Source organism: Entelurus aequoreus, linkage group LG21 (genome assembly GCF_033978785.1).
Source record: "Entelurus aequoreus isolate RoL-2023_Sb linkage group LG21, RoL_Eaeq_v1.1, whole genome shotgun sequence".
Lineage (NCBI taxonomy): Eukaryota > Metazoa > Chordata > Actinopteri > Syngnathiformes > Syngnathidae > Entelurus > Entelurus aequoreus.
The window spans coordinates 19,614,834-19,640,310 of NC_084751.1; the positions used below are offsets into that span (position 1 = coordinate 19,614,834).

At 39.9% G+C, this 25,477-nt stretch overlaps 1 protein-coding gene and 1 long non-coding RNA gene across 2 annotated transcripts in view; one reads left to right on the top strand and one right to left on the bottom strand.

Annotated features, from left to right (window-relative positions):
* The first annotated feature begins 1,018 nt into the window (after positions 1–1,018).
* LOC133638486 (uncharacterized) lies at positions 1,019–24,276 on the top strand. The gene is made up of 3 exons (XR_009823636.1): positions 1,019–1,108; positions 23,636–23,768; positions 24,058–24,276. It is a non-coding gene; the product is annotated as an uncharacterized LOC133638486 (long non-coding RNA).
* The window catches only part of LOC133638484 (coiled-coil domain-containing protein 74A-like), a 32,806-nt gene continuing 24,670 nt past the window's right edge, over positions 17,342–25,477 (bottom strand). Inside the window, exons 8-11 of the mRNA XM_062031149.1 lie at positions 17,868–17,959; positions 17,676–17,753; positions 17,512–17,586; positions 17,342–17,406 (exon numbers count right to left, since the gene is read on the bottom strand). The gene's annotated coding sequence lies outside the window, so the exon portion shown is untranslated. The remainder of the gene's footprint in view (positions 17,407–17,511; positions 17,587–17,675; positions 17,754–17,867; positions 17,960–25,477) is intronic.

Consider the following 25,477-nt stretch of genomic DNA (forward strand, 5'->3'; position numbering starts at 1 on the left):
TTTTTGAATTAAATCAACATAAAAAACACAAGATACACTTACAATTAGTGCACCAACCCAAAAAACCTCCCTCCCCCATTTACACTCATTCACACAAAAGGGTTGTTTCTTTCTGTTATTAATATTCTTGTTCCTACATTATATATGATTGAGACTTTTATTAGTAGGTTGCACAGTATATATCAATATATATCAATACAGTCTGCAAGAGATACAGTCCGTAAGCACACATGATTGTGCGTGCTGCTGGTCCACTAATAGTACTAACCTTTAACAGTTAATTTGACTCATTTTCATTAATTACTAGTTTCTATGTAACTGTTTTTATTGTTTTACTTTCTTTTTTATTCAAGAAAATGTTTTTAATGTAGTTATCTTATTTTATTTTATTTTATTTTTTAAAAAGGACCTTATCTTCACCATACCTGGTTGTCCAATTTAGGCATAATGTGTTATTTCCACGACTGTATGTATCGGTATCAGTTGATATCGGTATCGGGTGATATCGGTATCGGTAATTAAAGAGTTGGACAATATCGGAATATCGGATATCGGCAAAAAGCCATTATCGGACATCCCTAATTTTATACAATCCTGTTAAGGTCATTATTGTGTACCAAATTTAAAGACCTACTGAAACCCACTACTACCGACCACGCAGTCTGATAGTTTATATATCAATGATGAAATCTTAACATTGCAACACATGCCAATACGGCCGGGTTAACTTATAAAGTGACATTTAAAACTTCCCGGGAAATATCCGGCTGAAACGTCGCGGTATGATGACGTATGCGCGTGACGAAGTCAGAGTAACGGAAGTTATGGTACCCGTAGAATCCTATACAAAAAGCTCTGTTTTCATTTCATAATCCCACAGTATTCTGGACATCTTTTGCAATTTGTTTAATGAACAATGAAGGCTGCGAAGAAGACAGTTGTAGGTGGGATCGGTGTATTAGCAGCGGACTACAGCAACACAACCAGGAGGACTTTGTTGGAGCGCTAGCCGCGCTAGCCACCGACCTCACCTTGACTTCCTACGTCTCCGGGCCACCAAACGCATCGGGTGAAGTCCTTCGTCCTTCTGCCGATCACTGGAACGCAGGTGAGCACGGGTGTTGATGAGTAGATGAGGGCTGGCTGGCGTAGGTGGAGAGCTAATGTTTTTAGCATAGCTCTGTGAGGTCCCGTTGCTAAGTTGCTAAGTTAGCTTCAATGGCGTCGTTAGCACAGCATTGTTAACCTTCGCCAGCCTGGAAAGCATTAACCGTGTATTTACATGTCCACGGTTTAATAGTATTGTTGATTTTCTATCTATTCTTCCAGTCAGGGGTTTATTTTTTTGTTTCTATATGCAGTTAAATCACGATGCTATCACGTTAGTTCGTAGCTAAAGCATTTCGCCGATGTATTGTCGTGGAGATAAAAGGCACTGAATGTCCATTTCGCGTTCTCGACTCTCATTTTCAAGAGGATATAGTATCCGAGGTGGTTTAAAATACAAATCTGTGATCCACAATAAAAAAAAGAGAGTGTGGAATCCAATGAGCCAGCTTGTACCTAAGTTACGGTCAGAGCGAAAAAAGATACGTCCATCACTGTCTCTCAAGTCCTTCACTGTAACGTTCCTCATCTACGAATCTTTCATCCTCGCTCAAATTAATGGGGTAATCATCACTTTCTCGGTCTGAATCTCTCTCGCTCCATTGTAAACAATGGGGAATTGTGAGGAATACTAGCTCATGTGACGTCGCGCTACTTCCGGTACAGGCAAGGCTTTTTTTTATCAGCGAGCAAAAGTTGCGAACTTTATCGTCGATTTTCTCTACTAAATCCTTTCAGCAAAAATATGGCAATATCGCAAAATGATCAAGTATGACACATAGAATGGATCTGCTATTCCCGTTTAAATTTTAAAAAATCATTTCAGTAGGCCTTTAAAGGCCTACTGAAAGCCACTACTACCGACCACGCAGTCTGATAGTTTATATATCAATGATGAAATCTTAACATTGCAACACATGCCAATACGGCCGGGTTAACTTATAAAGTGCAATTTTAAATTTCCCGCGAAACTTCCGGCTGAAAACGTCTTTGGATGATGACGTATGCGCGTGACGTAACCAGTGAAACAGAAGTATCGGTACCCCATTGTATCCAATACAAAATAGCTCTGTTTTCATCTCATAATTCCACAGTATTCTGGACATCTGTGTTGGTGAATCTTTTGCAATTTGTTTAATGAACAATGAAGACTGCAAAGAAGAAAGTTGTAGGTGGGATCAGTGTATTAGCGGCGGACTACAGCAACACAACCAGGAAGACTTTGACTCGGATAGCAGACGCGCTAGCCGACACTAGCCACCGACCGCACGGATGATCGTGGTGAAGTCCTTCGTCCTTCCGTCGATCGCTGGAACGCAGGTGAGCACGGGTGTTGATGAGCAGATGAGGGCTGGCTGGCATAGGTGGAGCGCAAATGTTTTTATCATAGCTCTGTGAGGTCCCGTTACTAAGTTAGCTTCAATGGCGTCAGTAGCAACAGCATTTTTAAGCTTCGCCAAGCTGGAAAGCATTAACCGTGTATTTACATGTTCATGGTTTAATAGTATTGTTGATTTTCTGTCTATCCTTCCAGTCAGGGGTTTATGTATTTTGTTTCTATCGGCATTTGAGCCCGATGCTATCACGTTAGCTCCCTAGCTAAGTTAGCTTCAATGGCGTCGTTAGCAACAGCATTGTTAACCTTCGCCTGGCTGGAAAGCATTAACCGTGTATTTACATGTCCATGGTTTAATAGTATTGTTGATCTTCTGTCTATCCTTCCAGTCAGGGATTTATTTATTTTGTTTCTGTATGCAGTTAAGCACGATGCTATCACGTTAGCTCCGTAGCTAAAGTGTTTCGTCAATGTATTGTCATGGAGATAAAAGTCACTGTGAATGTCCATTTCGCGTTCTCGACTCTCATTTTCAAGAGGATATAGTATCCGAGGTGGTTTAAAATACAAATCCGTGATCCACAATAAAAAAAAGGAGAGAGTGTGGAATCCAATGAGCCAGCTTGTACCTAAGTTACGGTCAGAGCGAAAAAAGATACGTCTTGCACTGCATTCTAGTCCGTCACTCTAACGTTCCTCATCCACAAATCTTTCATCCTCGCTCAAATTAATGGGGTAATCGTCGCTTTCTCGGTCCGAATCGCTCTAGCTGCATTGAAAACAATAGGAAAATATGAGGAGGCGATCAACTGACTACGTCACGCTACTTCCGGTAGGGGCAAGGCTTTTTTTAATCAGAGACCAAAAGTTGCAAACTTTATCGTCGTTGTTCTCTACTAAATCCTTTTAGCAAAAATATGGCAATATCGCGAAATGATCAAGTATGACACATAGAATGGATCTGCTATCCCCGTTTAAATAAAAAAAATTCATTTCAGTAGGCCTTTAACATCATAGTTCTGCTAACCCAGCTAGCTTATGCTGTTAGCAGCCATTCGTTATATTTAGGGCTGCCACAAGAAAAAAAAACATCTTCGGCTCAGATCCCACATCAGGGCAAGAAAAAACTCAACCCAATAGGATACAATGAGAAACCTTGGAGGGCACCGCAGATGTGGGGACCCCACCCGCCACCCCGTCGAGTGGATTCAGTTAATAATGTGAGAGCCCAGTCCATAGTGGGGCCAGCAGGGGATCATCTTGAATGGAGACAAGTCAGCAGTGCAGAGACGTCCCCAACTGATGCACAGATGAGTGGTCCACCGCGGGTCCCGACTTTGAACAGCTAGCGTTTCATCTGTGGTCACCTGATAACCTCTCCACACAGGAGAGGGGGGCAGAGCAGAAAAGAGACGGCAGATCAACTGGTCTAAAAAAGGGTCTATTTAAAGGCTAGAGTATACAAATACATTTTAAGATGGGACTTAAATGCTTCTACTGAGGTAGCATCTATAACTGTTACTGGTAGGGCATTCCAGAGTACTGGAGCCGAATAGAAAACACTCTGTCGCTCGCAGACTTTTTTTGGGCTCTTGCCTTCCTTCATACAAGCAGTTTGGAATTTGCTCAATTTGTGACGGTTTGGTTACGGTACGGGGGAGAAGAAGACGGCACAGAATGCAGGGATGTCATTTTAGCTCTATTTATTTTATATTACAATAGAAATGAAGTGTGTAAAATAATCCAAAATATGAATGGTGTGACTCTGTGTAGCGATTAACTGAGAAATGTTACTAGGAGCGTTGAGCGAGAGGCGGAAGATCAAGAGGGGCAAGGCAGGCTCGAAGGTCCAGAGACAGGCAGGAAGTCGGGGGCAATAACGAGGCGTCAAAAGTCCGTGTCCAGGCGGGAGATCGAGGTCCAAGAGGCAGCCAGGGAACCAGAAGGAACACGGGGAGATGAGACACACAGCTCGCAATCAGGAGACGGAGGAATGCTGCTGGAACGACACGACACAGGACACAATGAGCATGACGGGAAAGAACACAAAGAGAGAGAGCATAGAGCTTGACACAAGTTGGCTTACTGTACGGAACAGGAAACTACGTTCTGGCCCGGAACACAGGTTTGCACTGGCTTAAGAAGCCCAGGGAGCTCATCAGCGACAGGTGTGCAGATAGCAGATTGATTGCAGCTGCCTGCTGAAGCCGGAGTGGCGCGCTCAGGTGCGCTCTTGCAGGTGCACCCAGCGCAGCGCACAGATGAATGCCCACTGAGGTGCGCCCGGGCCGTGACAGGTTTTCCAAGTTGTAACATCAGTAAATATCTACAGTGCACCCGGAAAGTATTCACAGCACTTTTTCCACATGTTATGTTACAGCCTTATTTCAAAACGGAATACATTTGTTTTTGTCCTCACAATTCTGTAGACAATACTCCATAATGACAATTTGAAAAAGTTTTTTAAAAATGTTTTGCAAATTTAATTAAAATAAAAACATGAAAACATCCCATTGACATACTTAGTTGATGCACTTTTGGCAGAAATTACAGCCTCAAGTCTTTTTGAATATGATGCCACAAGCTTGGCACACCTATCTTTGGGCAGTTTCCCTCATTCCTCTTTGCAGCACCTCTCAAGCTCAATCAGGTTGGATGGGAAGCGTTGGTTTTCATCCAGGATGTCTCTGTGTGAATTGTGCAAATTTAATTGGTTCTGGGGCGGTATAGCTCGGTTGGTAGAGCGGCCGTGCCAGCAACTTGAGGGTTGCAGGTTCGATCCCCGCTTCCGCCATCCTAGTCACTGCCGTTGTGTCCTTGGGCAAGACACTTTACCCACCTGCTCCCAGTGCCACCCACACTGGTTTGAATGTAACTTAGATATTGGGTTTCACTATGTAAAGCGCTTTGAGTCACTTGAGAAAAAGCGCTATATAAATGTAATTCACTTCACTTCACTGTGATGGAACTCTTAACACAAAGCAGTTGTATCTCAAATCAACGCCGCCCATTGAAATGGATTGAAATTAATTTAATGGGTGCTTGCCACACCCTTAAAAATAACAATTCTAACATGCAATATGCCTCCTTTTATTTAAAAAAAACAACTGTATAATATAATGTAGTTTAAACGACTACAGTTGTTTTATCAAGTAATATAATAATGTACAGCATTCATCTTCGAGCTGCTGCTCCATTGAACACACTATTAGCATCTTCTCCATATTTAATGGATAAATGTCCAACGTTTGGATATTATTTTAACATCCTTGGCTGACATTAGAGTCGTTTAGGGAAAAAGCTGGCAGCTTAGTTGCCATCATTTTTTGTGTTAAATTGACATTGTTTTTACAACATTATATTGTTAATGGAAAAACAGTAGAAGTTATTTTCTTATTCTGGCAACTTAGCTGTCAGTTTTTCAACTATAAAAACAAATCTTTCCATATACAGTAATACATCGTTAAAAACAACAACCGTAGAGTTTACAGTCAAAAACTGGCAGCTCAGTCAACAGAACTTTAATGCAAAAAACAGTAGTAGTTTTTTTCAATTTACAGTAATATGCTGTAAAGAACAACGTAAAATGTATTGTCATTTTTATTAATTTGATGGGTAGTTTGCTGTAAAGTTAAGTATTTTTATTTAGACAAAAACATGTTTGGAAAGTATGATGATATACTGTAACGTTTGTTGCAATATTGGATACTATTAAAATTTAAAATGCATATACATATATTTTTTCTGTCAAAATGAAAAAAATCTATTACATTTAGTGAGAAAATATTAAGTACTTTATTTACACATATCATTTCCAGGTGTTTGTGGCAGTGGCGTGTGGTGAGGTTCATGTCAGGTGAGGCACTGACTTTATCACAGTCAGATTTACAAACATATAAACCCTAAAGAGTATCTTATTCACCATTTGATTGGCAGCAGTTAACGGGTTATGTTTAAAAGCTCATACCAGCATTCTTCCTTGCTTGGCACTCAGCATCAAGGGTTGGAATTGGGGGTTAAATCACCAAAAATTATTCCCAGGCACGGCGCCGCTGCTGCCCACTGCTCCCCTCACCTCCCAGGGGGTGATCAAGGGGATGGGTCAAATGCAGAGGACAAATTTCACCACACCTAGTGTGTGTGTGTGACAATCATTGGCAGGGGCGCCGCTAGGGATTTTGGGCCCCATGAAAAGAATCTTTACAGAGCCCCCAACACAGCGGCAACATTTTTTGATGCTATTTTACATACAATTATGCATTTTAATGGTATTTTTGACTATCATTACCATATTTTTGAAAGAAGAACAGCATCACAGTTGACATGTACAGTAGGGGAAGAACTGAGCACTCTGAATACAATGGAATTCATTTTGAGTCATTTATTTGCTGCACCATTGATTCTTGAGACTGTAGTAAAATGTATTATATTTTGTATTATATTATTATTATTTCAACACACACAGCTGCTCAACTCCTTCCTCATGTGGGGGCACTGGGGCTGATTCAGGGGCAGGGGGATTTGGGGGCTGACAGACAGCTGCTGCTGCTGGTGGTGCACTTGACTCTGTTCAGAATGAGGCATCATTTTGACAGAGGGGAGATCAACTATTATTGAATAAGAACAGCTTGATAAATGTTTGACTGGATTGATTATTTAACTAATATAGCAGTAAAATGTAAAAATCCAGAGTTTTCTTGAGCTAACATGGTGAGAAAAGTGAGCTAGCTTAAGCTGTCTGTGGTAATAATTATTACCACAGACAGGGACAAAGTTAATATGCATAACTTTCCACCACAACTAACAAACCCACCTTTTTTGGAAATATTGTGACATATTGTCGACCCTTCAACTCCTTCTCCTCTCTTATTTTATTTTCCTTTCTTTTTTGGCTGCCTGATTTTTGAGGCATACTGCTGTCTCCTCCGCTTTGCCCGCTGTGGCGCTGTCTGTCTGGGACAAATCGCAGGTGCTCTACCTGCAGCTGATCCAGTCGGACTGAACCATTTTACGTAAATAGATGGGGGGAAGGGAGGGCCCTGCAGGGGTTGATGCTTCCAAAACAAATAAAGGTATTGTTACCAGGACATGGAAAATAAAACATGTGTGATTATATGTTAGTTAATAACTTAGTGTCATTATTTTTTCTGTATTATAATTTCATCATCATTAGGGGCCTCTCTGGGCCCCCCTCCATCATGGGCCCCTAGAATCCGTCTCCTTTACACCCCCTTTTCGGCGCCCCTGATCACTGGTATACTTAACTTTAAAGGCCTACTGAAATGAATTTTTTTTATTTAAACGGGGATAGCAGATCTATTCTATGTGTCATACTTGATCATTTCGCGATATTGCCATATTTTTGCTGAAAGGATTTAGTATAGAACAACGACGATAAAGATTGCAACTTTTGGTATCTGATAAAAAAAGGCTTGCCCCTACCGGAAGTAGCGTGATGTAGTCAGTTGAACATATACGCAAAGTTCCCTATTGTTTACAATGATGGCCGCATGAAGTGAGAGAGATTCGGACCGAGAAAGCGACAATTTCCCCATTAATTTGAGCGAGGATGAAAGATTTGTGGATGAGTAAAGTGCAAGTGAAGGACTAGTGGGGAGTTGAAGCTATTCAGATAGGGAAGATGCTGTGAGAGCCGGGGGTGACCTGATATTCAGCTGGGAATGACTACAACAGTAAATAAACACAAGACATATATATACTCTATTAGCCACAACACAACCAAGCTTATATTTAATATGTACTGTTGTTGCTGACTACGTTCGAAAAATACGTCCATTTCGCACCGACAACTTTCTTCTTTGCTTGCTCAGCTTCTTTCTCCATAATGCCATGAACATGATTGCAACAGATTCACGAACACAGATGTCCAGAATACTGTGGAATTATGAAATGAAAACAGAGCTTTTTCGTATTGGCTTCAATGTGGAAGGCATACCCGTGTTCCCCGGGCTACGTCACGCACATACGTCATCCTCAGAGGCGTTTCGAACCGGAAGTTTAGCGGCAAATTTAAAATGTCACTTTATAAGTTAACCCGGCCGTATTGGCATGTGTTATAATGTTAAGATTTCATCATTGATATATAAACTATCAGACTGCGTGGTCGGTAGTAGTGGGTTTCAGTAGGCCTTTAACTTTACACTTACAAACTGTAGCACACAAAAAAGCAAATTTAATAAAAAACAACGTTATTATGGTCTTACCTTTACTTATAAGTGCGGGAACAGTGGTGTTCGTGTTGGAAGAGTTGTGAATGAATGAAATATGAAATCCGCGCTTCAGTCTGCAGGTGTACCTAATGTTGTGTCCCTGTTCACGGCTCCTCAGGCGCGCCGCGCGAGCATTGTTGTTTTTGCACTTTTTGGCTTCTTGTTAAGTGACTTTTTTTGGGTGGATTCGGTCTTGCACATGGAGGGTTTGGGTGTGGGCTTTGGTTGGTGTGGCGCTCCCGTCGGGCGGTGCATTCTACGGCGGAGATGCTTGGCACCAGGAGGCGGGGTTATGAGACAAGCCTCCAGTTTTATGATCGCTCAGCACAATAAATACGTCACACACATACAGTTGTTGACAAAATACACTGGACATTATATACCTCAGCTAACTAAACTATGGAAATGTATAATATAATTCATATAGCAATACGGTCTCACTGCACAGCAGGCCAGCAGTTAGCCGAGTCATTGCACAATCCATGTTGAGGCACAACGCAGTGACGTGCCTCAACTGGCTGCTGATCACCGCACCGTCTCTTCTCAGTATTTGAACGGCAAATGTGAAAATAAAAATAAAAATAATCTAAAACTGGTGAAGTTAAATGGAAAATAACTTTAGTATAATCACTGGATACATATAACAATTTAATTAATTTTTTTTCTTTTTACTTTTTTTTTTCTTTCCATGATGGCAGGTGAGGCCGTGCCTCCCCTGCCTCTAGTGACTGCACGCCACTGGTTTGTGGGTGAGATAAAAGGATGTCGCGGGCCAGATCTGGCCCCCGGGCCTTGAGTTTGACACTTGTGGCTTAGAGGCAGCTCTTATTTCAAAACACTCTTAAGTTGAAGCACTCACACATTTTTCTTTTGCAGAATATAAAGTGAATAAAATGTGTGATCCTCTTTTGGATCATAGCTGCAGTACTAGTTCTCCACTGCAGATAGGGTCGTAAAATTGCATTCTATTTAACTTCTAATATATTTTTCAAGCAAAATAAGAAACCTGCAAATACGCGGAGGAGTGAATGCTAAACTGGGAATGTGTGAGAATCAACTGTGGCCTACAAATGCATTGACCCAAATACAAGACTCCTAAAAACGATGTCTCATCTTACACTTCCGTTCAAAAGTTTGGGGTCACCCAAACAATTTTGTGGAATAGCCTTCATTTCTAAGAACAAGAATAGACTGTCGAGTTTCAGATGAAAGTTCTCTTTTTCTGGCCATTTTGAGCCTTTAATTGACCCCACAAATGTGATGCTCCAGAAACTCAATCTGCTCAAAGGAAGGTCAGTTTTGTAGCTTCTGTAACGAGCTAAACTGTTTTCAGATGTGTGAACATGATTGCACAAGGGTTTTCTAATCATCAATTAGCCTTCTGAGCCAATGAGCAAACACATTGTACCATTAGAACACTGGAGTGATAGTTGCTGGAAATGGGCCTCTATACACCTATGTAGATATTGCACCAAAAACCAGACATTTGCAGCTAGAATAGTCATTTACCACATTAGCAATGTATAGAGTGTATTTCTTTAAAGTTAAGACTAGTTTAAAGTTATCTTCATTGAAAAGTACAGTGCTTTTCCTTCAAAAATAAGGACATTTCAATGTGACCCCAAACTTTTGAACGGTAGTGTATATTCAGGATGCAGAGATTTATAAATGCAAATCAACTTTTGGTGGCAGACAACTTCACAGCTTTTCTTCCTGTCACTCACGCACACCAGTGATCTGTATAGGGACAACCGCTGGAAAAACTTGTAGCATGCACATATATCAAACAGTCCATAGAGGTATTTTTTATACCTGTTTTATCTGTGCACAGTAATTAAAACTATAACAAGTAAATTAGGGGTGTCAAACGTACGGCCCGTGGGCCGGATCAGGCGCTCGAACAGGTTTTATCCGGCCCGCGGGATGAGTTTGCTAAGTATAAAAATGAGCCAAAAATTTTTTTATGAAAGAAACCGCTGTTCTAAATGTTTCCACTAGATGTCGCGATAGCAATTATTTGTATCTTTGTAGGTTATGCTACATATGTAAAAAAACATAAACCACATGATGTTAGTGCACCAGTCAAGGAAAATGAGCAAACTACATAAATAACATCATGTAATTAGATTTTGATATTATTTTTTTATTTTGATAGATTGAAAATTAACACCAATGAGTTGACTGATGAACATTATCACATCATTTATTCAGAAAGTATAAATAACCACAAATAAAGATAGAATACTATCAACCGCAACATGTAAGTGTAAAAAAACCAAACCCAACAACATTATGATTTGTACAGTTTCAGAATGTGCTTGTTCTATTTTAAACAAAGAAAACAATCTGAAGTTTTCTTTATTTTTTTATCGTGCCGTGATTTTACCAGTCCGGCCCACTTGGGAGTAGATTTTTCTCCACGTGGCCCCCGATCTAAAATGAGTTTGACACCCCTGAAGTAAATGATCCAGCATTGTTGCGCAGTAACAAGGGATTGCTGTTATGATGTGCTGTGACGTCACCAATTCCAAATGTGTAGTTTTTCCATTTTACTTTAGGCAACGTTTAGCTGCATGGCTTACTGCCAACAGGGACTTGTTCCAAAAGCAACAGTTAGCATAATCACGTTTGACGTTAATTTATCAAGGAGTAGGCAGAATCAACATAGCATGCTGCAAGGAAGCGAGTGCTATTAAGTGCAGTGTTTCAATAAATGAAAACACCAATTTGTATATGAAGGGGGAGAAGGTGTTAGCCAACAAGTGACTCAGCGTGACAAACCGTCCAATAGGGTGCCAATAGTTTTGAATAGATGTAGAAAAAAAAGGGTAGCACCGTTTTTTTTCTGCTTTCAGGTTTTAGTCACCATTTCCCTTGTGGCTGCAGCTGCCACAACAGAGAAGCTCTGCACCCTGCAACACCCTGTGAATATTAATAGAAGTGAGCCCATTGAGTTTCCATACAGTCATGATAAAAACAAGAGAAAACATGTGTATAATAGACAAACAATAAACTAACACTAGCGACTATTGTGTTTGACCATGAAGGCCAAAGTAAGACTTTCTGGTGTGCTGCTGACTGTCAGTCGTAGGTTCTTCGGAAACACCACAACCACTTTCTGAAAACACCTCATCCTACTGAGATGTGTCAAGTGTTAGCTGGAGTATTTTCCCCTTCCATGCAAATAAGTAAGATGCTGTCGCCAAAAGGCAAACACAGAATGACTTGCATGCGGACAGTCAAATGAGACATAAATACATCTTTAAATAATTACTCATGTGTCAATGTGTCATTCATTTACTCACTGTAAAATTACATTTAATTATCAATATTTGTTTTTTGGTTTTGAGTTTATTTTGAACATACATACAATTTAAGTTAAAGTTAAAGTACCAATGATTGTCATCACACACACTAGGTGTGGTGAAATTCCTCCTCTGCATTTGACCCATCCCCTTGTTCACCCCCTGGTAGGTGAGGGGAGCAGTGGCCGCGTCCGGGAATCATTTTTGGTGATTTAACCCCCAAGTCCAACCCTTGATGCTGAGTGCCAAGCAGGGAAGTAATGGGTCCCATTTTTATAGTCTTTGGTATGACTCGGCCGGGGTTTGAACTCACAACCTACCGATCTCAGGGCGGAAACTCTAACCACTAGGCCACTGAGTAGGTGGCCTAGGAATTACTACAAGATACATCACAATTTCCAGTTTCTCTTTTCAACATGTCCGAAAAGGAGTAGGAAGAAGCAGTTCTTATTTAATCCTACCCTTTTTCCAGTACATAGCAATTGTTAACATTTTAGTTCACTTCCTGTTCTCAATGTATTCACAATACACTCCATAAATAATAGCATAACATTTTTGAAATAAATAACTAATGAAGTAAGTTGTATTTCCTAGGGTGAGATAAATAAGATGATCAATAAATTCAAAATATTAATCATGTTTTTTCTTCTTTGTACTTTGTGAACAATTTGAAGAGTTTCTTGAATTGGATCATAATAGTACACCGTTTGATTTCTTTACTTAATCCATTCCATCGTTTAATTCCACATACTGATATACTAAAGGTTTTAATGTTCTGTGTGCATACAAATGTTTTAAATTACATTTTTCTCTAAGGTAATATATTTCTTCTCTTTTGTTGAAAAGAGCTGTTGTATATTCTTGGGTAGCAGGTTATAGTTTGCTTTGTGCATAATTTTGGCTGTTTGCAAATTTACCATATTGTGGAATTTCAGTATTCTCAATTCAATAAAGGGTTTGTATGTTCTCTATAACTAACACTATGTATTATTTTAACTGATCTTTTTTGTAACACGGTTAGTGATTGAAGCATATTTTTGTAGATATTTCCCCATATTTCTACACAATAACTCAGATATGGTAACACTAGCGAGCAGTAGAGAATATGAAGTGATTTTTGGTCCAATGCAAGTTTTGCTTTATTCATTATTGACGTGTTTCTTGCCACCTTACGTTGTATATTTTTTAAATGACATTTCTAGTTCATTTCATCATCAATCATTATACCTAGAAATTTGATTTAATTTACTCTTTCAATATTTATTCCTCTATTTGTATTTGTGTTGAACTTTTCCTTCTACTGTTACCGAATAGCATTATTTCTGTTACGGTTGGGTTGCATGGTAATGCGCGGTTCGTTTCCCCAAGATGCAGACGGACCTCCGGAAGCAGTGTGCAGGTAGGAAAATTATTTATTCTTCATAAATCAGGCAAGAATATAAATAAACAGAAAAGCGTGCGGGTTGCACGGGAAGCTATGGCAACGCTAACGTAAAAGCTTAGCATAAAAAACGGAACAAGAAGCAAGAATCATTAAACGTAACCGTTGCGTGAAGCAAACAAAACAGCCAGACCAAGTGTGGCGAGAGGCAGGAATAAATAGCTCTATGATTAGCGCCCGGGGGCAGGTGAGCGTCCTAACCACTAATAAGAGGCAGGTGAAAATGATCAGCACAAACCCGGGTGCTGAAAAACAGAACTAATGGAAATCCTAAACCAGGCAGCGGAACATCACATACGTATATATATATATATATATATATATATATATATATATATATATATATATATATATATATATATATATATATATATATATATATATATATATATATATATATATATATACATATATATATATATATACATATATATATACATATATATATATATATATATATATATATATATATATATATATATATATACATATATATATATATATACATATATATATATATATATATATATATATATATATATATATACATATACATATATATATATATACATATATATATATATATACATATATATATATATATATATATACATATATATATATATATATATATACATATACATATATATATATATATATATATATATATATATATATATATATATATATATATATATATATATATATATATATATATATATATATATATATACAATGTACAGCATCAGTTTATATCCTAAAATCACAAAGCCAAGCAGAATCACAGGACACTGTGCCACGCTTATTGATAATATTTTTACCAATGATTTTGATAACACTACAAGTGGACTACTTATAACCGACGTTAGTGATCATCTGCCAGTTTTTACAATATATGATGGAAACTACATGGGAACATAAAGTTAAAGTTAAGTACCAATGATTGTCACACACACACTAGGTGTGGTGAAATTTGTCCTCTGCATTTGACCCAACCCCTTGTTCACCCCCTGGGAGGTGAGGGGAGCAGTGGGGAGCAGTGGGCAGCAGCGGTGCCGCGCCCAGGAGTAATTTTTGGTGATTTAACATGGGAGACAAAAGGACATTTCGAAGACTGTGCACAGAGAAGAGGATGATTGCTTTCAAAATTGAGCTACAAAAGCAAGATTGGGACAATGCGTACAATGAAAAAGAGGGTGTTGAAGCATATGAACATTTCTTAAACAAGTTACAAGCAGCAGCTTTACTTTGAGCTCCTCCCGGATGACAGAGCTTCTCACCCTATCTCTAAGGGAGAGCCCCGCCACCCGGCGGAGGAAACTCATTTTGGCCGCTTGTACCCGTGATCTTGTCCTTTCGGTCATGACCCAAAACTCATGACCATAGGTGAGGATGGGAACGTAGATCGACCGGTAAATTGATAGCTTTGCCTTCCGGCTCAGCTCCTTCTTCACCACAACGGGTCGATACAGCTTGCCAACCAAGACAGCCCCACAGCATCCAGAGCCTTAAGCTGATCTCATCCACCCCCGGGCCTTGCCACCGAGGAGCTTTTTAACTACCTCGGCAACCTCAGCCCCAGAAATAGGAGAGCCCACCACAGATTCCCCAGGCACTGCTTCCTCATAGAAAGACGTGCTGGTAGGGTTGAGGAGGTCTTCGAAGTATTCCCTCCACAGATCCACAGTCGAGGTCAGCAGAACACCATCCCCACCATACACAGTGTTGACATTGCACTGCTTCCCCTTCCTGAGGCGGCGGATGGTGGTCCAGAATTGCTTCAAAGCCGTCCAGAAGTCGTTTTCCATGGCTTCCCCGAACTCCTCCCATGTCCGAGTTTTTGCCTCAGCGACCGCTGAAGCCGCACACCAATTGGCCTGTCGGTACCTGTCTGCTGCCTCCGGAGTCCTATGAGCCAAAAGAGCCCGATAGGACTCTTTCTTCAGCTTGACGGCATCCCTCACCGCTCACCAGCGGGTTCTAGGATTACCACCACGACAGGCACCAACCACCTAGCGGCCACAGCTCCAATCGGCCGCCTCAACAATAGAGGTACGGAACATCATCCACTCGGACTCAATGTCCAGCGCCTCCCTCGTGACATGTTCAAAGTTCTTCCGAAGGTGGGGATTGAAACTCTCTCTGACAGGAGACTCTGCCAGGCGTTCCCAGCAAACCCTCACAATGCGTTTGGGCCTGCCAGGTCTGTCTGGCATCCTCCCCCACCATCGCAGCCAACTCACCACCAGGTGATCAGTAGAAAGCTCCGCCCCTCTCTTCACTCGAGTGTCCAAAACATGAGACCGCAAATCCGATGACACAACTACAAAGTCGATCATGGAACTGCGGCCTAGGGTGTCCTGGTACCAAGTGCACATATGGACACCCTTATGTTTGAACATGGTGTTTGTTATTGACAATCTGTGACAAGCACAAAAGTCCAATAACAAAACACCACTCGAGTTCAGATCCGGGCGGCCATTCTTCCCAATCACGCCTCTCCAGGTTTCACCGTCGTTGCCAACATGAGCGTTGAAGTCCCCCAGTAGAACGAGGGAATCACCCGGGGGAGCACTCTCAGTACTCCCTCGAGTGAATCAAAAAAGGGTGGGTACTCTGAGCTGCCGTTTGGCGCGTAAGCGCAAACAACAAACAACAAACAACAGTCGAGGAGGGACTGCCGTTCCTAGTGAGGTGGGCATTGTGAGAGAGTCATCAGTTAACCATGACTGATAATACCCAAGGGGCCTATCTATTCACTAATATTTCAGGGATCAGTCCCTACCTTGTGTAACTCTCTGCATGTTTAATGCAGGTGCTGGTGAAGGCAAAATTGGTATTAAATGGTTGTGATCTGTTAACCATGGTTACTGGATGCTGAGATATTATTTCAGAGATCAGTCTTTACCTAGAAAGTTATCTCCAGTTGAGGAGTCGAGTTGACAAGTACTCATGACTCTTGCTGGCACTCGGCGAGACGGTGGAGCTGGGAGAAGGGATACAAGGAGAGGGGAATATCTTTAGCACTAAGAATGTTAACCATATCTTTAATATTAATGTGGTGGTTTCGTTTTTTTCGATGTTAACAGATTATACCTTACTCTGCCTGTGCAATTGGCTTGCCGACCCCAGAGATGCGAGGTCACTATTTCCCGGGTCTTCTTCGCTATCATCCAAGTCCCCGAGACGATGGCTGTTGGGTAACCATATCATTAGGATTATTGCAATACCAAAATTGCCAAATATACATATAGTACAAGCATCTCTGGTCTATTTTTGAATGCTACCGGAAATAACCTATCTATTACTGTAGAAACATGACAAAAACAAGACGGAACACACTTACACTGGCTTCCTGTTCCTTTTTTCTGGCAGCTCCTCATTCTCTGCCTCAGATTGCAGGTCTGAGGTGTCGCAGCCCTTTCCATATTGTTGCATTATTTGTAGTTGTCTAAAATTTAATATGTTAAAATGAACATGAGTTTCAAATTAGCTGTAGAGCTGAACAGAATATTATTATTATTGATGAAAATAAATCAGGTCTCTCTCTTACAAGAGACCTGGTCAGAACATAGACACAATAGGTTATTCCAAGCATAAAGAGAAGCAACTATGACGTTATTTTTAAACAAGAAATTTATGAATTTGCATACCACAAGTTCGGACAACAGAAACGTCAAATCTTGGCCAGTTTGGCTCACGCTGCTCCTAATTTAAAGCGGCCCTTTTAATTATGTCTGTGTTTTTATAGCTGGGCCAGAAAACCATCCCATCATCATAATACACTTGGGACAACCGCAATGTCCCTGTTCATTATAAATTTAATCAGATGAAAAGGCATCCTTAATGTAGAAAGAAAGAAAAGGGGTATTTATTCATCGTCAAAGGAACAACGTGGACAAAAGCATGCACAGGTGTTACTGTATACAAATAAGCAAGTAAGATGAGCTGAGCTTTTACCTGAATGGTGCCCCAAGGTGGTAAGAACTATAAAAAAGGTAAAAGTACAGGTCATAATAGTCAGAACTTCAGCTCAATCGTAAAGTAGGGTTTGAAATTATGGGTGTAGTGTATACAAAGATCAGTCCCTACCTTGTGTAACTCTCTGCATGTTTAATGCAGGTGCTGGTGAAGGCATATGAAGACGTCCTTCCCCATGGTGAGGTGCTAAGGGAGATAAATTGGTATTAAATGGTTGTGATCTGTTAACCATGGTTACTGGATGCTGAGATATTATTTCGGAGATCAGTCTTTACCTAGAAAGTTATCTCCAGTTGAGGAGTCGAGTTGACAAGTACTCATGACTCTTGCTGGCACTCGGCGAGACGGTGGAGCTGGGAGAAGGGATACAAGGAGAGGGGAATATCTTTAGCACTAAGAATGTTAACCATATCTTTAATATTAATGTGGTGGTTTCGTTTTTCCGATGTTAAGAGATTATTCCTCACAATGCCTGTGCAATTGGCTTGCCAACCCCAGAGATGCGAGGTCACCATTTCCCGGGTCTTCTTCGCTATCATCCGAGTCCCCGAGACGATGGCTGTTGGGTAACCATATCATTAAGATTATTGCAATACCAAAATTGCCAAATATACATATAGTACAAGCATCTTTGGTCTATCTTTGAATGCTACCGGAAATAACCTTCCTATTACTGTAGAAACATGACAAAAACAAGACGGAACACACTTACACTGGCTTCCTGCTCCTTTTTTCTGGCAGCTCCTCATTCTCTGCCTCAGATTGCAAATCCCAACTCCATGTTCCTCAGTAATGTGACACAGAAGGAAATAGTTACAATCATGAAAAATGTTTAAATCTAAGACTTCAACTGATTGTAACGGAATTGATATGGAAACGATAAAAAAGGTTATTGAAGAGATCTCAGGACCATTGATGTATATTAGTAACCTATCATTTCAAACAGGTAAATTTCCAAACAAAATGAAAATAGTTAAAGTTGCACCAATTTATAAGACTGGAGACAATTTACAAATTATAGACCTGTTTCTTTACTTCAACAATTTTCTAGAATCATTGGAAAAACTGTTCAATAACAGATTAGAGAGTTTCAAAAATAAAAATAGAATACTCGAAGAGAACCAATATGGATACAGAGCTAATGTTTCAACTTCAATGGCTTTAATTGAAATTACAGAAGAAATTACCAATGCAATAGATAGTAAAAAATGTGCGGCAGCAGTTTTTATGGATCCGACTAAAGCATTTGACACAATTAATCACAATATTTTAATCAAAAAACTAGAACGATATGGCATCAGAGGGTTAGTCTTAAACTGGATAAGAAGTTATCTAACGAACAGGAAACAATACGTGAAGCTAGACGAACACACGTCTACAACGCTAAATATATCCTGTGGTGTACCTCAGGGATCAATACTCTGACCTAAATTATTCAATGTCTATATAAATGACATTTGTAAAGTTACAAAATATTTAAAGTTAGTATTATTTGAGGATGATACAACAGCGTTTTGTTTAGGACAGAACACACAGAAGATAATACAAATAATAACAGAAGAAATTAACAAATTAAAAAGATGGTTTGACAAAAACAAACTATCTTTGAATCTCAGTAAAACTAAAATAATGCTATTTGGTAACAGTAGAAGAGAAAGTCAAACACAAATACAAATAGACGGAATAGAAATTGAAAGAGTAAATGAAACCAAATTTCTAGGTATAATGATTGATGATAAATTGAACTGGAAATCTCAAGTAAAAAATATACAACATAAAGTAGCAAGAAACACGTCAATAATGAATAAAGCAAAACATGTTCTAGACAAAAAAATCACTTCATATTCTCTACTGCTCACTAGTGTTACATATCTGAGTTATTGTGTAGAAATATGGGGAAATAATTACAAAAGTACACTTCATTCATTAACGGTGTTACAAAAAAGATCAGTTAGAATAATATATAATGTTGGATATAGAGAACATACAAATCCTTTATTTATTGAATCAAAGATACTGAAATTCCACGACATAGTGAATTTGCAAACAGCTAAAATTATAAACAAAGCAAACTATAACCTACGACCCAAGAATATACAACAATTCTTCTCAAAAAAAGAGGAGAAATATAATCTTAGAGAGAAATGTAATTTAAAACATTTGTACGCACGTACAACACTTAAGACCTTTAGTATATCAGTATGTGGAATTAAATTATGGAATGGATTAAGCAAAGCAATCAAACAATGTACTAATATGATCAATTATTTATGCTTACATGTGGAAATAATAATAATAATAGTAAATAAAATAATAATAAAAAAGGTAAATAATGCATAAAATAGTCTCTAATAAATTATTTAAATAAAAAACAGTATATAAAATATATACATCAGCAAATAACAAAAATATAGATCAAGAAAAAGGATCCTTAATATGTGCAGCAATTTTTCACGCTCACATCACCTCATTTTATATTTTTTTCTACAATTAACACATAATAAGGGACGGCGTGGCGAAGTTGGTAGAGTGGCTGTGCCAGCAATCGGAGTGTTGCTGGTTACCGGGGTTCAATTCCCACCTTCTACCTTCCTAGTCACGTCCGTTGTGTCCTTGGGCAAGACACTTCACCCTTTGCCTCTGATGGCTGCTGGTTAGCGCCTTGCATGGCAGCTCCCGCCATCAGTGTGTGAATGTGTGTGTGAATGGGTAAATGTGGAAATACTGTCAAAGCGCTTTGAGTACCTTGAAGGTAGAAAAGCGCTATACAAGTATAACCCATTTATCATTATTTATTTATAATAGACATACCTTTTTTTTTTTTTTGAATGGAAACAAAAACAACAGGGCGTCACACACAGCTAGTCCACAGTAAACAGGATCCCGAGCTCCACTAAAGAATAAAGAAAGAAATAATACACACTCATATTAATACACACTCATATTAATAGCAAAGAACGGCTGTTTCCACTCCGTTAACGTTACGTTGTTGACTAACGAAGTAACGTTAGCGACCTGGGCCTAAACAACACTGACAATAAAGTAATACGCTTTTGTTTCAACCAGTTGGAAATATGTGGAATATCGTAGCATGTAACCTACACACATTCACAGCGTCTAACAAAAGATAGCCTAAGTTAACTGCATTGAACTTTTGAAACGTTCATTTACTACGTTACTCATCGGCTTCTCGCGGGAAACTTTCAAATTCTGGAGTCGGGGTCCCCCGGAACACAAAACACAGATAAAAGACAATTTTACAATAGCACGGCGAAAAAATGACCGTCGTTGTGTGGGTTTTTTGACGAATAACACTCTTTTTCCACTTTTTTTCGGTCCCGCCTCACCTCCTCCCGCATGCAGCCATTTTGAATTTTCTGGATACGTGACATCAGTAGTGTTGTGTCGTTCGCGAACGATTCGTTCGAAAGAACGAATCTTTTGAGTGAACATACTGAACCGAATCACTTCATGAACTGATTCGTTCCTTTCTCAGTTCAGTTGAGCTCCGCCGCGACCATGCCGGTATGAGTGGAACTGGCGCATTCTGTGACTCACTGAACCCTCGACGTCGGCGAACGACGCAGCCAATGAGAGGGCGGGGGGAGGGACTGAGCGAACGATTCGTTCACCGCGGATTAACGACATGAATCACTCAGTGAACGACAACGCTCTCGCTCTCTGCTCTGCGGGGGCGGGGGGTAAAGTGTAGGGCAGGCTGTTTTGAGAAGATTTAAAATAAAAATAATAACTAATGTATGTACACATACATAGGCTATTATTTACACAGTTATTGTAACAAAAATTAATTTCTCATTGGGGATAAATTCTGATTCATATTATTATTATTATTATTATTATTATTAATATTATTATTATCCATTCTACTGCAACTGTTGTTGTTGATGTTGTTTAGTAGCTATCATCATCATTATAATAATGCTGATTTGCAATTAAACTGTACTGCTGCTGCAGAAGTGATTCGGTTCACGTACTGAACTGCGGCCACAGTGTGGCGCTGTGTCAGTCACTGATTCTAGTGATTCAGTACAGTCAAAAGAACTGCAGAAGTGATTCGGTTCACGTACTGAACTGCGGCCACAGTGTGGCGCTGTGTCAGTCACTGATTCTAGTGATTCAGTACAGTCAAAAGAACTGCAGAAGTGATTCGGTTCACGTACTGAACTGCGGCCACAGTGTGGCGCTGTGTCAGTCACGGATTCTAGTGATTCAGTACAGTCAAAAGAACTGCAGAAGTGATTCGGTTCACGTACAGAACTGCGGCCACAGTGTGGCGCTGTGTCAGTCACTGATTCTAGTGATTCAGTACAGTCAAAAGAACTGCCGATCCCATGAAAACAAGCCACATGAAAACAAACACACGTCCCCATTATCTCAACACATAAAGTTATGAGAGTAGACTACTAGTCTACTAGCAGTCTACTGGCAGGGGGTAAAGTGTAGGTCAGGCTGTTTTGAGAAGATTTAAAATAAAAATAATAACTAATGTATGTACACATACATAGGCTATTATTTACACAGTTATTGTAACAATAATACATTTGTCCTTGGGGATCAATTCTGATTCATATTATTATTATTATTATTATTATTATCCCTTCTACTGCAACTGTTGTTGTTGTTAGATTAACGCGAGTCCCTACGCAGTGCGTGGGGACTCGCGTTCACCCTATTTGCTGCTTCTCCCGCGAATGTCTGCACTTTACTGTACTACGTACTGTACTAAGGGGCGCCCCCTTTGTGTTGTGTCGTTTGCGAACGTGATTCAGGGAGGGGCGGTAGTGTTGTCGTTCGCGAACGTGATTCAGGGAGGGGCGGTACTGTTGTCGTTCGCGAACGTGATTCAAGTAGGGGCGGTAGTGTTGTGTCGTGCGCAAACGTGATTCAGGGAGGGGCGGTAGTGTTGTGTCGTTCACGAACGTGATTCAGGGAGGGGCGGTAGTGTTGTGTCGTTCGCGAACGTGATTCAGGGAGGGGCGGTAGTGTTGTGTCGTTCGCGAACGTGATTCAGGGAGGGGCGGTAATGTTGTGTCGTTCGCGAACGTGATTCAGGGAGGGGCGGTAGTGTTGTCGTTCGCGAACGTGATTCAGGGAGGGGCGGTAGTGTTGTGTGGGCGCCTATTTGCTGCTTCTCCCGCGAATGTCTGCACTGTACTGTACTACGCACGCCCCCCTCCTATTTTTTTATTTTGGGGGGGGCGGGGGGGGGGGGTTCGGTGAACACGTTTTTTGAACGAATCATTTTAAGGAACTGATTCTAGTGATTCAGTACAGTCAAAAGAACTGCCGATCCCATCACTAGACGTCAGACGCACGTCCCCATGCAAAGCATTCTGGGAGGCGGGGCTGGGAGTGAATGGAAACTTGCGTCGCATCAAGAAAAATACACAGCAAAGAAACTTTACTTAACTACCATAACATATTCTGCCGAAATTGCTATTCCATGTTAAATAAAATAGCCTTTTTTTTTACAGAATATAAAGTTTTACTGCTAGTCCTAATATCAAACAACGTCATTACAATCATACATAAATGATGATGGAAACACAAAGGCCGATCTTTACTGTGAATGTAGCAATAAATCAATAAATCTATACTTACGTTCGTGTTCCAGCAAAGAAAGTCCAGAAATGATCGATCTTGGCTCATGCGCGTACACGCTAGTAGGCGCGTACACGTCTGCGGGTGCAGACATTGGTCGGCTCAGCGCGCGTAGGCGGAGCCTATAACTCTAGGCGGTGCGCGCCGGTTTAGTTTGCGCGTCCGCGTACGTGAATCAGACACGGGTCTGCTCAGGATCCGCTGTCTGACCGTACAATTTTCAGAGGCGGAGCTGTATCCTCTAGGCGGAGCCAAAACGAATGTGACAGTAATGCGGGTTGGGCGACTTGAAGGCGGATCCGTATAGCAGTCTTCTGCTGTGTGGGAGGCTGCAAGATTAAGATACACTTTGCAAAACTATTATATATACACATTGTGATGATGGTTGTGTCACACTAAATTTATTTCATTAAGGTGGACTTGATAATGCAGCTACTCAGTAATCTTGTGTCTTGCTGTTTAAAAGAACCATGTACCAAATGTATGGTAATTTTGAAGGCAGACGTTTGTGTTGATGCTCAATAGTATTATATTATACTGGGGAGACTACAGTATTAATTGTTCTAGCAAGGTGTGTGTCTTGATCAAGTTGTGTTTTTATCTTCTGTTTCAGATCAAAGAGGAGTTCAGAAGGATAACAACAGTTCATCTGGAGCGAACCTTTTTGTCAAAACTGGACACACACACTCCCAAACTCCTGGAGATATTTAGGACAAATCAGACCGATGCTGGATTCACTTGGCCAGGTAAAGTTACAGGGACATTAATGTAATTTGTGTCAGTCATCTTGTGTTGGGCTCATACACACTGAGCTAGCTATTATCATCTCTCTCTCTCCATCTATCTATCTCTATCTCTCGCGCTCTCTCTACCTATCTATATCTCTCGCTTTCTCTCTGTCTATCTATCTCTCTCTCAAATTAAATCAATAAATTAATATAATTTAATTACATTGCCTTTTACATGGCATAGTGAACTTTGTGTATCTGTTTGCATATACATGTTCTTTGCAATACATTTGCTTCTGTTTTATAGCAACATGTTGAAGGCAGAAGAGATCTCATCATACGTTGCCTAATGGAGTTCCTTGGAGAGTCAGGAGAGGAGCTGATCAAAGACTGCCAGGTACATTTTGAAAATCTGGGATTTTCTGATGATTATTCTCACCATAGTAAATGTATCTCTTCTCCAACCTAATACTATAACCTCTGTTCTTTGTGTATTCATGTATTTACATAAATGTCACATGTGCCACTATATATGAGGAAAACATTTGTATTCAGATTAACAAAAATTAGGCCATTAACTTAAATTGGCAATTCATTGCAATGTGTCCCAATTTTTCAACTGGTTCTGAATCTGAAATGTTTGAAAAGCAAATGTTTTGAAAGTATGAAAAATGGTATTTAAAACAACCTTCTGGATTTTTTAGACAATCGTGTTGAAAAAAATGATGGTTGCCTCGGTGACCCAAGTGTACACTGACAAATTAAAGTGCAAACCTGGGTTAACCCAGACAAAGATCAAATAAAATAAAATCAATAGTTACCTAAATACTTCCCCAGCATTTAACCAATGCCGTGGTCTCTGTATGTATAGGTTATATGAACTGGCTGTTTTAACATCATGAATCACCTCTTGGGAACTTAAGAGAAAAAATGTGTATAATATTGACTCCTGAGCACTGAATCACATGTTTTTCACAGGATATAGGTGAAGAAGACTCTGTTCATCATGTCCTCAAGATCCTCATCATCAGTGGAAATGCAGCACAGGAAGGCCACAATCCTGCCCATGTGTCAGTCATCGTCGAAGGAAAAGAGGTTCTGGATGACTGCAAAACCGTGGCAAAGGCTTGCCTTCTGCTCATGGGCTTAATCTACGCCATGAACTTGAGTTACCCACTGAAACTGAAATACACATTTGAAGTGTTTCAGAAGCTGTTTCTAGGGCTGGATGTTCTGAAAATGTCGCCAAAGGTACGGTCTTTGCGAAATAAACTTCTACTGTGAGTGTTTCCACAGTGTACATATGCTGTTCTAGCATATATAGCTGTTCTTTGGTGTGTGGAAGCAGTACATGACGCTTGTCAATGTAACTTGTTGAAATATTTTGCTGTTGTGCTTAAAAGTTACAATTCAGGACATTTTATTGGGTCTTTTACCTGTAATTGTTCACATTATTGTGAATGTTCTAAAACAAAAAATCACTGTTTTATAATGTTTTGTCTGGTAATGCTGCTGGAAAATGTAATGAAGGTGCTCTTGTTTGAAAGTATGTTATCATTTCATATTTGTAGAAGATGTGTTAAGATAATTTAATTTAATTAACAGTAGGCCATGTTAAAAATACAACACATTATTATTACAATAGTGGTGTAGGTGGTAGCTTAAATATGTAAATATTACTTAAATATTGCTCCGAATAAAGTAAAGAAAAACTAGTTAAATTATCC